The sequence below is a fragment of the Gracilinanus agilis genome, chromosome 1 (genome assembly GCF_016433145.1).
Source record: "Gracilinanus agilis isolate LMUSP501 chromosome 1, AgileGrace, whole genome shotgun sequence".
NCBI classification, from domain to species: domain Eukaryota; kingdom Metazoa; phylum Chordata; class Mammalia; order Didelphimorphia; family Didelphidae; genus Gracilinanus; species Gracilinanus agilis.
This window is the reverse complement of record NC_058130.1, coordinates 505,111,006-505,129,080: the sequence shown is the minus strand read 5'-3', so window position 1 is coordinate 505,129,080 and position 18,075 is coordinate 505,111,006.

Here is an 18,075-nt window from a genome sequence, read left to right as displayed (position 1 = left end):
TGAGAAAAGTAAGGTTCAGAAATACTGAATGACTTGACCAAGGACATACAACTACTAAGTATCAAGATCTTGTCTTTGAATCTAGCTAGGTTCACTGATTCCACTTTCATGCTCTCTCCACATAGGATGAAAAAGATAGGAGAGGAAAAAAAATTCATGGCATAATGTTATTTCACTTTATGGAGAATGGCCACAGAAATACTAAAACAAAACATTACTCCTCTTAATAATACATAATTCCATATATTGACATTTTAATGTAGTCTAAAAATGATTATTCTTTTTGAGGCCAATCAAGTATTCTAAGATTTTTGGGTTTTTTTGGATGAAATATATAAAAGGAAGCTGAAAGGTATACATGTATCCTTTAAAACATTCTATATTAAATGAATTATTTGAGAGCCTTTCATGTCAGACAATTGCTAAGATACATACACTAAAGTACATATAACCTTGCAAATAATAAAATTTGCTGAGTTAACTATTATTCTCCCTTTTGCATTCTCCTCTGAAGACGTCAGTCAGCAACAAAGAAATGCCAGCAGCAAAAGTTAAAATAGTTAAGTGCAAAGCATATTTAATAAATAATCAGCTGAGTAAGTATATGAATATTTGATAAATATTTAGTCAGATATGGGTATCATTCTGCATTAGATGCATACCAAAGAATTTGCCAAGGTGAAATTTGCCATTTGAAAGCTCCAAAAGTGAGGCCATAGAATAGGCCCATAGAACACATGAGTGGATGTCTTAGCTTTCTTTTCCCTGTCAAAGAAAGTTGAATACTTCATGTTGCTTCTGACCCAGAATAAAACATGAATGTTGCCATAATGCTATTCTGTCTTCACAAGAGAGGTGCTATTAAATCAGCTGACCTGTAGCTGATCTAGTAATAAATATCTGGCATCATTTGGTAAAGATTTGTAGTATTTGGGAGCACCCAATAGAACAGCATGCTGAGATGTATGATGTGTAACGGGACAAAATATAGAGTACAAATATGCCTACTTTAAAGTTGGTGAAAGGTAATTTATTGGTATAGAGAGAATGGAAGTAGAAAGCTTCAGTAACTAAAGACTAGGAAACTTGTTAGTGTAAAAAATGAGAGAAGCTAATATTTGGGTATCTTATGAGAATGAGAAATAAAATAAAATGCTTAAATTATAAGGTGGGGGTGGGGAAAATAATAACTTATTTTTATATAGCATACTGAGATTTATAAAACACTATCCTTACAAAAACTCTGTGTTATAGCCATTAAAACTGTTATTATCCTTAGATGAGGCAACTGAGCCTAAAAGAGTATAAATGACCTCCCAGAGTCACACATTTTGGAAATGGTAAAGACAGGTCTCAAACCTGGCTCTTCCAGCTCCTGAATCCACTGTTTTGTTTGTTTGTTGTTGTTTTTTCACTTCGCCACAATTATCTCCAGCTGCAATGTTCACTGTATTCAACTATGTTTTGTTTATACGGCTCTAGTTATCTATCTTTCTTAACTGGAATTTTGATATGAGTTCAAAGGGAAATCCTTAAGAATTTTTCAAACAGATTCCAAAGAGACACTACTATTCTTTCTTCTTGGAACTGTAGAAATGACCAATTTCAATGAGTTCAGGTTTCTTCAATTTGATTCAACAAATGTTTATTTTCTGGATCTCATGGTAGCTGTTTGGGAAGGGAGCAATGGCAGGAGGGAGTTAGTGAATGGTTACAAATAGGTATGAACTGCCTGTCTTCTTGGCACCACCTGCTGGCCAGAATAGCATTAATGATCATCTCAGAGAGGCCCCATCTTCGATCTTTCTGACTGTATGAATCGTTGCCATGGCAGCCATTGCAATAAAAGGAAGAGAGCCCAGGGACTGTAATATGTGGAGGAAAAGGGATGACCCCAAATGAGGTGTTGGAATGCAATGCCTGTAGGGTTTGCCCCAACAGCATGAAAATTGATCTCAGAGATGAAACTGCTCGGACTGGATTATTCACAAGCACCTTGTCCTATTGTTTAATTATAGTGCTACTGTCCATGCCACTAAAATGTAATCCTCTATTTTTCCATTATAAACCTCTCTCTCTCTCTCTCTCTCTCTCTCTCTCTCTCTCTCTCTCTCTCTCTCTCTAGCAACAGAAAGGAAGCTGGGGAGAACACATATCTGGTTTTAGAATTAAAAAATCTCTAAAGGCATTAATATATAACTTTTTTAAAAATAAAAAATTGAGATACAGGTGCAGGTAGACAAGATTTACCCTCAACACAATTTTAAAGATTTTGTCCCTTCTCTTCCTTTTTGGTGATCCTTGTCTTATTTATACCACCTACCCATAACCAATTTTTTCCTTTACTTAGTCAACACATCCATCCCCCTAAGGTATTCTCTGCCCCTATTTAGTGATTCCTGCTACCCTCAACTACCTAGGGCTAGTACTCCTTTTCACCACACTGACTAGAATTATCCTATCCTCTATCTAATGCCTTTAGGGCTAGTCTCATGTTGTCTTCCAAAGTGACAATTAACTCATCTCTCTATTGAAAATGGTCAATTTATCTTTTTTAAAAAATGTGCTAGATAAAAAAAAAAGTTTAGAAGACACCTACACAGAAAGCATATACTTACAAGTTCTTACATTTGAAGTCTAATTGAAAAAAATATTGCTAAAGGTGGGAATTCCAGAGCAAGTGGGAGTAAAATACATTGTGATGACAGTTAAACAGATTCTTGCTATGTTTTTGAAAAATCAAGGTCTAGGGAGTCACTCTCTTTTCCTCTCTTATGGGGTGAGAGAGATCTACCCAATGAATTCATGTAGAAGCACCCAATATACTGGTAAATATGTATCTCAGTATATCAAAGACCAATTATTTCATGCATATGTGGATTTTCCATTAATGTCTTTAGCAATATCTTAATGGACAAATTTATGCTATGGATAAACCATCTGCTGATTGTCCTTCTGGTTTTAAGCTCTCCTCATTTAGCTTTTGTTATGCTATGAAGATAGACTCACAACACATCAACTTGCTCATCCTCAAAGACTTTCTATTTTTGTTGAATCTGCAAGAATTTATCCATTGCTGGCTTTTCCCTAGAGTATTTACTCAGGATAACATCTATGCAATATTATTTTATCAGTAGAGAAATGTGTAAAATACCTGGGAAGGCTTAGAGGGAAAATTAATCTAATTATGGCATAAAGTAAACAATATAATCTGTAACCCAAATCATCAATCTTTAAATAGAAGATATTACTGTTGGTAATTAAGAACAGGTAAGGCATTCTTTATGTTACATGGGAAAATTCAGGAAGCATATGAAAGTTTTTAGGGTTCTGTCCCCCTATATTATGTACTGCATTTAGAATATTTTGTACTGGGTATCCTACAGACAATTCAAGCAAAACACATTCAGAACAGACCTCATTTCTTTTATTTTCACTCTCATTGCCCATAAGAACTTCAGTATCTCTCTTAAGACCACCCCCATCCTTCCAGAAACCTGTTCATTTAATCAAATCCTTTTTTTTCCTGTCCCCTCCTCCATAGCCAGTCAGTTGTTGTAAGTTCTATCTGCACATCTCTCAAATCCTCCATTCACATGGACCACCATGCTAGATGAGACCCTTTTCCTATGGTCTCCCTGCCTTATGTCTCCTCTCTCTCTAATATACTCCTCCCTCATAGCTAACAAAGGCCAATTCCTAAAGCACAGATTTGACCATGTTGCTCCCTTTTTCAAAAAGTTCCAATGGTTCCTTGTTCCTTCTAGTATCAAATACAAATTCCTCTCATGCATTCCACCACAAGCTTGACAAGGTCACAGAAGTCTTCTTGATTTGAGATTCTCCATATGTGAAACTGTGATAAAAGTATCAGACTATTTATACTTTCTATTTATATTGTGAAGGCAGCAAGATGATGCTTCTGACTGCTACTTGAACTCTAAAGAAGAAAGGTATACTACAAATCTGAAACCAAGATAGACATTTTCGGCAGGATATCTAATATCAAACCCCTTAATCTATAGATGAAGACTAGAGAAGATATCTTATTTTAAAGGCTTTCTTGAGAATGAGACATAAGAATCATTCTGAAAAGCCCCAAAAGGTACAGTCAAGAATAACAGTCAGAAATTCCAGGGAACTAGATTTCAGTTTGGTATAAGGGGGAAAATTTCTTAATGGATGGTTATTCAGAATTGGAATAGGATGACTTGGAAACTGTTGGGTGCTCTTGAAGTCTTCAGGCAGAGGTTAAACAAAGAGTTTTTTATCCTCAATATTGTACAGGGTCAAGTATGTTGTAGATTGCACATCTTAGAAGATGCTGTCTAACTTTGAATTGTGAAATTCTCTCAAGTAATTTGCTCAAGTTTGTAAATTTAATTTTAGGTTTTTTCTTTTAGCGTTTGTATATGTGTTTGCATGTGTGGGTAGATGGATAGAGCCTAGAACTAGGGGTTGTGCTGGAGTTGGCTCAGATTAACTCTCAAGCATGAACAATTAAATTTTCAGTATGAACAATTAAATCTCAAAAGTTTGCAAAATGCTATATATCAGGACTTGATTTATTGTTTTGTCAATTACCTAGACTTATGCAACTGATTGAGAAAATGTTAATAATGCAGATTAAACTTAAAAGCGTGCTACATGGTCATTTCCTACCTAATCCCCCAACCAACTATTAATTATTTATCAGCACATTCACCATAGAAGTCAGGTGACTTAGTTTCCTCTGAAGCAAAGAGAAGCCATATGTAGGAAATAGATAAAAGTAATTATATTAGATTTTGCATTTTGTCATATTTCTTTCTATCTTTTTTCCTATTGATCATAGCAAATATTACTACATATTGTCTGTGCATTTGTTGGAAAAAACAGGCAATGTATGGGAGGGATTAAACAGGCTAGCTGGAGGTTAAGCATTTGCTTCCTTGGATATTTTGTATCAAGGAACAGCCTTTCAAAGGTCTAGAGCTGCAAGAAATAGGAATATAATATTTCGACCAAAGATGATCTAGTAGTTTGGCCACTTATTATTTCTGAAGAGTGATCCAATAATGAAGATCTAGGTTCAAATTTTTCCTTTGCCTTCAACTAAGTTGTGTAAGGGTGAGGAAGTCACTTAACCTTTCTATCTCTTTCTTCATATGTAAAATTAGTATAAAAATACTTGTATATCTTTTCTCAAAATTTTAGGGATAAAAATTAATATGAAAATAATTTGTCACAAATCACTATTCAAATTAATTATTATCACTAATTCCATTTTCATCATTCCTACATCATTCAACATTAATCAAATGATAATGTTTTGTTAACATCTTCTATGTATGAGGCATGATTCTAGGCAGTGGAGGCATAAAAACAAAAATGAAGTGATTTATGTCTTTAAGTAGTCTATATACTACTGGGAAGGAACTGTGTAAAAAATATACATATATATATTAAGAGTACATACAAAACAAACACAAGGTGATTTTTTTTGGAGAGGAGGACATTAGTGGATGCTTGAAAGCTAAGAAAGTTTCTAATGGAAAAGGTGAAGCCTAGAGATTTGAAAGAAATAAATAATCTAAGAGTTGTACGTGAGGAAGGAGTGCATTAAATAAATAGGAGACAACCTATACAAGATCAGTGAAACATGAGATGGAGTATCATATATGAAGAAAAGCAAAGAGACAGTCTGGCTAAATTATATAGTATAGGAAGAAGCATAATAACGTATGCCAAGCCTAGAGTGGTATTTTGAGGTAAGGCTGTGAAGGACTTTAAAATATTTTATCCTAGAGACAATTGGGAAATTATAAAATTTTTTGAGACAGAGAGTGATATGGTCATGTCTACAAAATCATTTTAACAGCTGTGTAAAGGATAGATTAGAGTGGAGAAAGATGTGAGGCAGGAAGACCAACTTGAAAGTTATTTTGTAGAAATCTAGTCAAAGTGAAGAAAGAGAGTCTGAACTAAGGTGGTGAACATATTAAAGGAATGTATGTAAATATGGTATAGGGGTATCAACAAGCTTTAAGACTGATTGGATATGTGGATTAAAGGAGAATAAGGAGTTGAGAATAATGACAAGATAGGGAGTCAGGGTGATTGGGGGGATGATGATGCCTTTGAAAGAAATAGAGAAGTTTGGAAGAGAAGTAGATTTTGGGGAAGATACTATTTTAGACCTTAAGATTTTAGGATATAGTTTGAAATGCCCAAAAGACATTTTGAAGTATAAAATTAGAAGTGAGAAGAGAAAGAAGAGTTGCATATATAAACATATGAGTCATCTGCATACAGCTTAAATCCATGAGAGAGGCCACCAAATGAGAGAGTGTAAAGCAAAAAGAGAAGAGGGTGCAAGAAGGAACCTTTGTGTACACCAACAAAAAGTATGATATGTATGATGAACCAACAAGAAGACTGATGAGTAATCATGTACGTAGGAAGGATACCAAGGGAAATAAATGTCACAAAAACTCAGAGGAGAGAGAATATCAAGGAAGACAATTAACAGTGCCAAATGATGCAGAAGATCAAGATGGAGGAGGATTCAAAAAGGAATTTAAGAGATAGTAACCTTGGAGGGAGTGGTTTAACTTGATGTATGAGGTTGGGTAGTCATATTATACAGGCTTGAGATATGAGTAAGATGAGTTGAAATGGAAGGAAGAGGTATAGGCTGACTTTTCTAAGAATCTGATGAATATGAAAGTGAGGAGATATTTAGGATGCTGCTTTAGGAGGATGGTAGGATTTAGTGAGGGAATTTTCTGGACTAGAGGAGACTTGGGAGTATTTGCAAGGAGTTTGGAAGGTATCAGTAGATAGGGAGATATTGAATATTACTAGTCTTATTACTGAAAGCCCCCAATTCAAGAAATTATCAGAATAATCATAGAGCTCATTAAACTTTAGACCACCCTGTACCACCCTGGGAAGAATATTTGAGCTGGACTTAATTTCAGTAGGAACCAATTTGAAATCTTTGGTCTGCCTCATATGAGCTGTGTGACCTCTAGAAAATCATTTCAATTCCATTTGACTCATTTTCTTCATCAATGAGAAGGACATGGAGCAACTGACCTATAAAGTCCCTCCCATAAAACAATTACATTTACATATTATAAATTAAATGGAATGCTCATTCAAATTCCTTATATGCAGAAAATGAGACCTAACAACTAGACCAACATTTCATAAATAATTATTGGTAAAGTCACTTCTAGATAAAGTTTTCCTGACCGAATTTGTTGTTCTTCCTACTATCACATTGCTCTCTACATGCAAATTTAATTTAATCAGCACCATTTTTTGTAGAATTCTTATGTATTCTTCTAATGTTGTATTTTAAAAAATCTATTATTTTTCCTTATTTCTCTGAATTTTGCATTTCAGTTTTGTCTTTCTCTTTTTCATAAAATCTATTATGGAGAATGTGTCTTTTGTTCTAAGTTAACTAGTGTCTAACTCTGCCTTAAGAATTCTATCTACAATAGTTTCTGTGAATTCTTTCACTTAATTATGTGACTGTTCCTTTGAAACAATGAAGATTTTTATGGTATTGCCTTATTGGAATTTCAAGGGATTTTACAAAATTTGTTATAATATCTTTACCTTCCTTGGGATTTCAACTCAATTTCTTCTTCTGAAAACTCTTTGAATGTTTTTTTTTTATTTCTCTTACCCAGGCAGCCTTTGTCTATATTTATTAATTACTCTACTGACTTTTTTATGAGCTCATATTCATTGATTTTAAATTCCACAATGCTTTTCTATGTTGTCCTTAGTGTAAATTTGCTTCTTACTATCAAACTACTACTCTACTGAGAGTCAAGCACTTTGAAACTCTTCTCCCCATTCCTTGCTTCCTATTCTCTCTTCTTTCAGACCCCAGAATTGGATGGAATCTGTTTCCATCAGAGTACAAGTGACAGATTGGTCCCATCCTTACAGGGAGACATTATTTAGCCACTGAAATGTGCCAGATTCTCTAGTTTTACCAGTCCCACCCATTTAGGCAATTAACATTCTTCAGTCCATAGACTGGTCGTTGGTTTGGGGGGGTGGAATAGTTATGTAAAAAATGTGAGATGGTTTCTGATGCTGCTACTGAGAAGGGTGCTCTGACTTCATCTTTGCCTCTTTTATCTTTCTGTTGTTCCTTCTGTTAGTTTCCTATTTTCTTTAATATTGTATTAATAGTTGTAATCAGCAAAGTGTTTCTAGTTTATTGCCACATTTACTTTCTTCTTCAACAGTCTTTGTATAGCCACTTCTATCGCTCTTCCCTTTCCTTCTTCTTGACTAGTTAGGGCTAGTTCCATTCACAGGTTTCAGATCAGCCAGCTAGTAGGGTATCTCTAGAATATAGATGAGAGATTAATTGCAGAAGCTTTCAGGTGCCCCAAATCTTTACTGCCATAGATATTAGAGAGCAGTTCTTTGGCTAATGGGTAGATTGCAGGATCAAGAGGGAGGCAGAAGACAAGTGCTCAAGGCTGGAGAGAATAATTTTTCCAAAAAAGGTTCCTCCACTTTTCTTCTTCTTGTCATTGATTAAGTTTCTATATTTTGGGACCTTAACTTGGAATATTTGATGTGATAAAAGAAGAGCTTTCTCTAATATACCTCTTATTTTGTCATATTCCCAGGACTTCTAAATATCCCTTCTGGAAAGTTATACAACTTCAATTCCCAAAAGATATTTCTTTCAAAATGGCTTATTTTTTCCATGTACTATGTATGATTGATGGAAACATTCCTCCTGTCTTTGTTCATCAGAAAAGTTTCATTCATCAATTGAAGACTGAAGAAACTAATACTTATGATGGCTTTATAATAATAATTACTGGTATTTTCACAGGGATTTTTTCCATTGCTTTATCATTTATCATTCTCACTGATTTTCTCTGACCTTCCCCTCTAATAGCTAACATTTATATATTACCTCTAAGGTTTTCAAAATGCTTCATAAATATTTTCTCATTTGATCTTATCAACAACTTCAGGGGGTAGATGTTATTATTCTTGTTTTACCACTGGGGAAACTGAGACAGAAAATGTTTAAATGACTTGCCTAGGGTTACACAGCTAGTAGTAGTAGTAGTAGTCAGGACTTGAACTTAGTCTTCCTGAATTCAAGTCCCATGCTCTATATACTGTAGCACTCATTGGCCTATATTGCATCCTTATTCCTTCTTTTTTTTTATTCTTATTCTTAGAATCCTTGTTCTTCAGGTATAAAAAGGATCTGGTCAGCTTTACAACATTTGGTTACTCATGAATTCTATTTTTTTGCTAGAGGTTATCTAAAATGAACTTATTCATTTTTTATCAAAATACCTCTAAATTGACATAATATCAAAATATCTGTGTTATATCTGAAGACACATCACATTCTCTTTGTTTGCTATGCTATTCCAGAGATACAGCATAGGATGTATGAGATATTCAGAGAAGACTGGCATTGCTGATGTGAGGGCTTGTTAGGCACTTTTAGAGGCTGGTTATCCACTTGTCACCAAATTCTTACCTATGGCCACTGGACTTTGATGACTCTGGAAGGGATAGTGAGGCTGGCAACTTTGTAAAACTCTCCCTCATGTCCAAACTCCTTCACAAATCAAGACATCAACTTTCTGATATCATTAGTCCTCTTAGAAAAACAATGGACAAACCACAGCAACTCTACAGAGGTACTGGCACTCCTGGCCAAGGACAATAGTTTTAATTTATTTTTCCAAACTTCATTTTTTCATATTTCCTTTGAACCTTGTGCCTTCAATTATCCATTCTCTCTTTCAACTTCATTTTCTCCACATTTAACTTAGTTCCTTTTGCTTTGCTCAAAAACATACTTGGATGTTTTCTTATTTAAACTATTAAAATAACAAATCCACAAACAAATATGTGAAATTCTTTTGACCCCACAACCTCCTAGAGCATTGATGGTGAACCTTTTAGAGGAGGAGTGCCAGGCCCCACCCCCACCCTACCCCCCAATCCAAGTGCTGTGCTTGTCCTCACTATTAACCACATGCTGTGTCCCTGCCCCTACCAAGTGCCAGGCATACCACACCTCCTCTTATCCCACACAGGGGAGGGAGAAAGAACTCCCACTGGACTGATGGATAGAGGGTTTGGCAGAGTGAAGAATGTCTTCAACCTGGGTGGAGAGGGAGAAGGGAATATATGCTCCCATTTGGCTGCTAAGCAGAGGGGCAAGTGATGTGAAAAATGTTGTTAGGCACAGTGGAGAGGGGGAGGGGAGCAGCTCCACCCTAGTACCTCTCTGCCTTTCTAGTAATGAACTCTGGGGGAGGAGGCAGGTGGCCACATGCTCATAGAGAATGCTCTGTGTGTCATTTTTGGCACCTGTGCCATAGGTTCACCATCACTGTCCTAGAACCACTGTGTTTCCTTTCCTTTTACAAAAATTAAGGATAGTTTGCACTTAATGACTGAATCATCTCACCACCTTTTTATTTTTTGTTGTTGTTGCTTTTCTTTGCATGTCCAGCACTAAGCATGGTGCCTGACAAGTAGATGCTTAATAAAGGCTTGCTGAGCTGTCACTTGACTGCCCACTAATTCCTTAACCTTTTGAAATCCATCTTACTCCTCAACCACTATACTGAAACTGTTCTCTTTTTAGGCCCCAGTGACTTCTACATTTCCTTCAGATAAGTGGAAGTGTTTTGAGAGCAGGAATGATTTCTTTATATTTCTCCTTATCTCTCTAGCACTTACCTTTATGACCTGCTCATAGTGTGTAAATAGAATTAGCCAGATCCCATTAATAGTCAAGAATCTACTCAACCCAGGCGTGCTAATGATGTCACTCCCACCTCCCTTAGTGGGGAGGGGAGACGAGTTACCCACACGTGACAACAAGTAACAAATCAAGAATAAGGGACTGCCCTTTGGGCAGTCCAAATCAATGTAGAAACTGCCATTTGTCCATTTGAATTAGAGGTGGACCACAGGAAGTGATGAAAGACACTATCCCTTTAAGTAAGTTAGGGAACTTCCTGTGGGGCAGTTGCCGTCTGGAACTGGAGGAAGAAGCATCTCCTGAGACCACAGACAGCTTACACTCTGTATTGTCACGTGGGTAAGTTAGGCTGGCTTCCTTGGCCTAGCTGGGCCAATTCTAAACTCTGCCTATCTGGCTGTTGGGCCTTGTGGCTTACAGCTTCATTTATTTAGACTTCTAACCTCCCTTTTCTCTTTATCCCTACTTTACCTTCCTGATTGTAAATAAACTCCTCAACCCGATGCTGACTTGGGTCTGATTTAATTACGGAATCAACCTGAATTGTTGATTCCTGGCGGCCACATAATTTTAATATATAGCTAATAACTAAATTTTTCATATTTACAATAGCAATGTAGGGTCTAAACATGTATTAAATTGAAGTGAGGCTGCTTTTACTATCCGTAACATATTTATCACTTACCATTTACTTCCAGATAATATTATTCTTATTTTTCTTTTTACGTATAGCATCTTTTCTTCCAGGGTAACTTTGTCCCTAAGTAAGTCCCATTAGGATAGATTGTTTCAGCAGCTGACATGCAAATGGGACTTCTCTATGCTGTTTTTTCCTGATGATACTGAGGTGTTTAAATTCTAAATACTACAAAAGTTGAGGATAGAGTTATTGATACTTGCTCATTAGTCCCTCCAAATGGATGAGCACATGGTCATATTTTTCTGAATGACTAATGGCATGCACTTTCTGGATGTACCACCTAGCATCACTGCCCCTGTACCTACCTTAATCACTCCTCTTCCTTCGGGGCTTTCCTTATGCTTGGGGGATGATATGAGTACCAAGAGGGGAAATATATCTATTCTTTTTGTTCCTGAACACATTTTTTTTTCCTGGGACTCCATTCTAGGAGCATAGGGCCACAACCAGTAGGCAATGGGTCGCTCAGGGTCACCCAGCTGGGAAGTGTCTGAGTCCGGATTTGAACCTAGGACCTTTCGTCTCTAGGCCTGGCTCTTAATCCACTGAGCTAGCCCAGCTGCCCCTACTTTAGGTTGCAGTTTCTTTAGCAGATGTAGTTTTTACAGGGTGGGGTTGCTAGCCCCACGTCCAACCCTCCTCCTTTTTCATCCGGGCTAGGGACCATCCTTAGCCCAGGAGTGGTAAGGGTGGGCGATAGGGGTCTAGTGACTTGCCCAAGGTCACACAGTTGGAAGTGTCTGAGGCCGGACTTGAATCTAGGACCTCCAGTCTCTAGGCCTGGCTCTCAATCCACTGAGCCACCCAGCTGCCCCAACACATTAAAGGAGTCATTTATAAAAGTGATTTTAAAAAATTAATGTTCACTAGCCCTTACCACTCTTCTGCCTTAGAACCAATACACAGTACTGATTCTAAGACGCAAGGTAAGGTTCCAAAAAAGTGGGGGGGCAGCTGGGTGTCTCAGTGGGTTGAGAGCCAGACCCAGAGAGAGAGAGGTCATGGGTTCAAATTTGACCTCAGATACTTCCTAACTGTGTGACCCTGGGCAAGTCACTTAACCCCCATTGCCTACCCCTTACCACTCTTCTGCCTTAGAAGCAATACATAGTATTGATTCTAAGATGGAAGGTAAGGGTTTTAAAAAAATTAAAGTTAAAAAAGTTTTCAAAAGTAAAAAATTTACTCTTCTGCAAAAAAAAATTTACTCCTTAAATTTCACATTTCATTTGAGTAAAATAGCATTCAGTACCTGAAAAGAACACATGTAAAAATTTTTAACTCTCTTTTCTAACAATTCTCTCATTTTAATTTCTAGGGGCACTTTTCCTATCCTCTTCCTTCCCGTGTCCTTCCTTCCCTTAACTTGGGTAAGTTTAGAAATAAGACAGGTTTCAAGATGGGACCACCGAGTGCTGAGGTGTGAGAGAAAGCCACAGACCTCAAGAGATTATTGTAAGGAAAGACTGTGGGTAGAGGCAGTCAATAGGTAATGGTTGAATGGGTATGTGGGTAGAGGACAAAAGTAGTGGGGGATGGAGTGGCTACAGGGAAAGGGTCATTGTCAAAGTGGCTGTGACCAGGCATAGACCCAAATTATCTTGCCGTAACCACTTTAGTCAAGATCCAATTGCCTTTTATCCTACCTAGCTCACCTCTGCTACCAATCTACCTCTCTTTTTCCTAATCTGGTACCAAGCCATTTCCTTCTCTGTCTCCTAGTAATCATCCTGGAGAAAGACCCATTGCCCAGAGGCCACTGAATAGGAAACCACTGAAGCAATACTATCTCTCCACTTCACATTCAGGAGAGAGGCAGGGCATCTCCTCTCAGTGAGGAGCCAGATGAGATGTTTGGCTGGAGCCATTGTGGGGTTAGTCTTAGGAATAAAAGGGATGTTTGCAGGCTGGATGGGTCCTTGTTCACAACAGGCTTGCATCCTAATAACTCCCCCCTCTCACTGCTGGGACCATGGCTCACGAATTCTTATTCACATTTCCTTAAAGCATCAGAAACTTGGGATTTAGAAAACCACATGCTAGTCAGTTTGTTCAGTAGCAAACTCGTGCAAATACATATAAATCTGGAAACATTTTGGTTTGATGAAAAATAATGCGATTCCTATTGGATTTAGTCACTAGAAACTGTTCTTACTGGATCTTTCCTCTAGGATTTTGACATTTAGCCATGAATGATAAGTCATCTTTTAATTTTATTTTTTTTTTAGAGAAAATTTGAGCACATTTTGAAGAGGGGGTAGCGGACATAAAAAAAAAAAACTATACTTTACCTTTGGGGAAATAAGTCAGGTGGTGGTAGGCAGAATTCTTATTCTTGCTTTGCTAGTCTTTTTTGCCCAGTCACCCTCTTGACTCAGTCTGTTTCCCTGGTCTCATGATTCCTTATGTTCAATAGTGGTACTGATGAGCATATTAGAAGGGCCCACGGTGTTCTCCTTCCCAAGGACTCCAGGTCCAGGGCTATTCATGGATTTCTAAGATCTTGGTCTAAGGATCAGTTAAAGTTCCTTTAAGTTTCTTTTGTCCAACGATATGAACTCATTTTCCTGCACATTGATCTAGCTCTTGCCATATTTTATACATTTTTTTAGCTAATATCAAAGATTTTGCTGAACCTGAATAGAGAAATCCTCTCTAGATGTTACGTGCTTTAATGAACTAACGGATAACAGGCCCCAAAGTAAACAAGAATGGAACAATCACTGTCGAAGCTTAATTTAATCTTACTGGATAGGTAACAGAATTATGTAGCTACAGCTGAATTATTCTGGATAACCTATATCCAGCTACGAGGAAGTAGCTAATTTTAATTTGAATTACATTTAATTAATTTGCAACATATACAAATATATATGCAATAATATATGCATGCACTAATTAATGAGATTCAAAAAGTCTCTGATTCAATTTACTCCTAATCTACTTTAAATTTCCCATTTAATGGTAAATCTACTTTCCCCTAATGCTAATGGCCACATAAGAGCTGTGAACAAAAGGCTTTGATCGGTCTCTTTCCTTTAAGAGAAGTTCTAACTTAAACATGCAAATGTCCAAATCTTTTCTTGCTTATACAATTTGATTGATTCCTAATTGGCTGGAAGATCCTGTGGAAGGCCGAGATTTAGGCTTCAGCAGGGAGAAAAGCTTAAGAAACATAGCTGCTGTGCCTTTTAATATGGGTATACATTGAGAATTCTTCTGTCCATTCCTCTCCTCCCCCAACCCTGTGAAAGGAATTGCATTTAGCAGTGAGCTGGAGGGAGCTGCAGCAGGAAGAGGGACTCTGCTGGTGCTCCCAAGCATTAACATATAAGGTCATTGTTTCCTCTGCTTTTGACTGTAGCTTTCCAGAATAAAACAAGCTGCCCCAAATGAAAGGGCTGTAATATTAGGTAAAATTTAATTTTAGTGTGGTTATCATATCGTGTTCCTTTCCCCGAGGGGGAAAAAAATCAAATCTGTTGGCTAAGATTCCAGCCCAAGAAGTAAAAGGTATAAACGGCTTCCCTTTGCCTTTTATTATTCACTTTATGAATTAGCCTTAGTTTACTTGTTTCCATTGGTGTCGACATATTTTTGAATACTATTAGCATAGCAATCAGGACTGTTCTCAGGTTATTGAATGGTGTGTTGACTTCCAAAATAAATAGATATGCAGTGTGAAGGACGAGCTGTCACTTTAGGAGAGCTTTCCTGATCTAAATTAAAAGGCACTTCTAATTGAAAACTATAATAGCAGGAGGGTTAGAGAGACAATGAAACTGCTCAGTCCCTTTCAATTTCCATGGGGTTCTGTTAGCAAATGGAGGAGGAAAAGTAAAATGAAAATATTAAATTACAAATTACAATTTAAGTAACAATATTAAATTATACCTAAATAACCATATTGCTAGGAAGCAATTTTCCATGTTTGATTTAGAGGCCCTCAGTGCATTTCGGTTTTAGCTAATCTGCTCTGATTTATCTGCTTTATCACTTAACGTACAATTCCATGTTTACTCTGGCAAATGCAGCATTGTCTACGATGAAAAACACGCATGTATACATGTATGTGCACACATGTAAGCATGTGTGTATGGAGATGTATCACGTGCATATACACACAAGCATGCATTATCTATCCATCTATCTGTCTATCTAGCTGTCATCTATATGCTGAAAGACTTTCCATTTTGCACTGGGTGGGGTTGTCTGTTCCATCTTGAGTCCTTTTTCAGGTACCTATTGTCATACCTATTGTCATTTCAGGGCTTTATTCAAAGTAAAAATTCTCAGCTGGGACAATTTTATGAAACAAAATACAGTTGCTCCTGAGTTTTACCACTGAAACATTTCTAACAACACATAATAGCAAATGAATTATGAGGAATTCAATTAATAGATGAAATTAGTAATTATTTCAGTTGCATGAATAGCTACCAGCTGTCTGAGTCTGTATATTTTGGTCCTTCAAGGGTTAACAATTGAGGCCTGTCTATAGCTCATTTCTATAGTAACAGCAAGACTGAGACTTTTTTATGGGCACCTAATAATTAGAAAGTGCTAGAAGGTATAACAATATAATGAATCAAAACTGATAGACTTGTGGGTTTCCATAGAAACATGTATAATTATGATAATCGGTCCCTGGCGTACCCTCAGAATCGTATACATTCAGTTAAATGCAATAAACATTAGGCACTATTTAGTGAGCTGTGATGCAGATTAACAGTGTGAGATACAGGGAAGCTATGAATAAAATTGCTGTACAGTTTATCTCAAACTAATTTCCCAGATTGCTTTAATAGACGTACTATGTGGATGTGAAGAATTGAAAGTGTATTTTTTGTTACAGGAAAAGCTAACAAAGATAATATTTCATAAAGTGGCTGACTGATTGTTAATTTCAATGCAGATCAAAATTTACTGGGACCCATTATTTCATGTGGGATTGCAGAACTCACAGTACCAAAGGCAAAGTGGATCTGAACAGATTTATTTTCAAAGTAAATTAATGTATCGATCTATAGATATAAATAGAGATATAGATGTGTGTTTTCCCTTTATTTCTCCTTTTTGTCCATCTGTTTCTTTGGCCTCTACTTTCCATGATAACACACTGAATGGCATTGGTGGTGAAGACAGGAAATAGCATGAATAAAAGCTTCTCCATAGATAACATAGACATCTAGGAACTTCGTAGAGGACAAGTCAATAGAATAGGCCAGCCGGTTTGTACACTCTCTTTTTATATCTCATATGCTGAAAATTAAGTAAGCACCTACCACGGATGGCTCAGGTTGTGTGTGCTCGAACACATATAATAGAATGAATTTATTTGAAAAAGAAGTAGGATTCTTTACAACAATCCCTCCCCCCCTTCATATGACACCAAATAATTAGTTATATTGATTTTTTTAATTAAACAATTCACTTTGGTATTATTATATTTAATATAGAAAGGCATAGTCTTTATGTGAACTAACTGAAGCAAATCCTAAGCAGTCCTCTCTCAGAACCTGCTGGGGGCAACAGAAAATGAGATGGGAAAATAACCAATGGGGAAAAAAATATATGTACACAGAGGTCTGGTACCTATCTTGGGTAAAGGAGAGAGTGGCTTCAGATCACGAGGGCTCCGTCCCATTATCTATTCTGTCTCATATGGCCTTAATCCACCAATGACCATGATTATCTTTCAATCATTTCACCAAAGCCCCAGCACATTTTTCAATGTAACCAGTAAAGTCAGAATGGAGATAGATGGTCATGAGATCAGAGAGTCTTTAGGCTAGGGTTAAGTTACAGGTTGAAATTACGCAAATATACAGCATTATACCTTGGACTAATCTTAAAAGAAAATAGGCTTTTGGGGAGAAATGTTTTTCCTAGCCAGCTTCACTGCTTTTCTCAGACCTGACAGTTTAGCTGGCTGGGTCTTTTCTTCTGGTTTAGTGCTGCTACTGTATTCCACACAGGGGGGCCTTTTAGACTCTCGGCATTGTATATCAAGGCTTTCTTCTCTCCTCCGTGATTGTGTTACTTTCTAATACTATAATGGTGCCTTACAAAAGATTCTAGTTCCTACTCCACAGGAGTTGAAGTGTTGGGGGTGTGGAGAGAGAGATGGGCCATGTTCTCTCAACAAGCATAACTTTCCACACCCATATTTTCAGTATCCCTCAAAGACACATTTTGTTTCTTCACCCATAGCTCTAGAGAGAGGTATACCATGTGTCACACAGTGTTTCATTCTGAGTGACACAATAGTGGAGCAGGCTTTTATTCCGCAGAAAGTCCATTTTTGTTTATGCCTGTGGCAAAATGATACCCAAGTTGGAGAGGCTGTAAGAAAGTGCTATGCTTTTCCCCACTATTACCAAGCTCATATTTTATTCTTCTGAATAAAACCTTTCTGTTCTTCATCATCAATTAGTGGTTGGTCAAGACTATGGCATCATGAATTAAAATGAAAGCAAAATACAACACTCCTTTTAGGAAACACATTCATTCTTTCATTTCATGATGGTTTTTTTCAGTTATATTTACCTTATAAGTATATGCATATATTACACTTATATGTATGTATTACATGTGTGTGCAT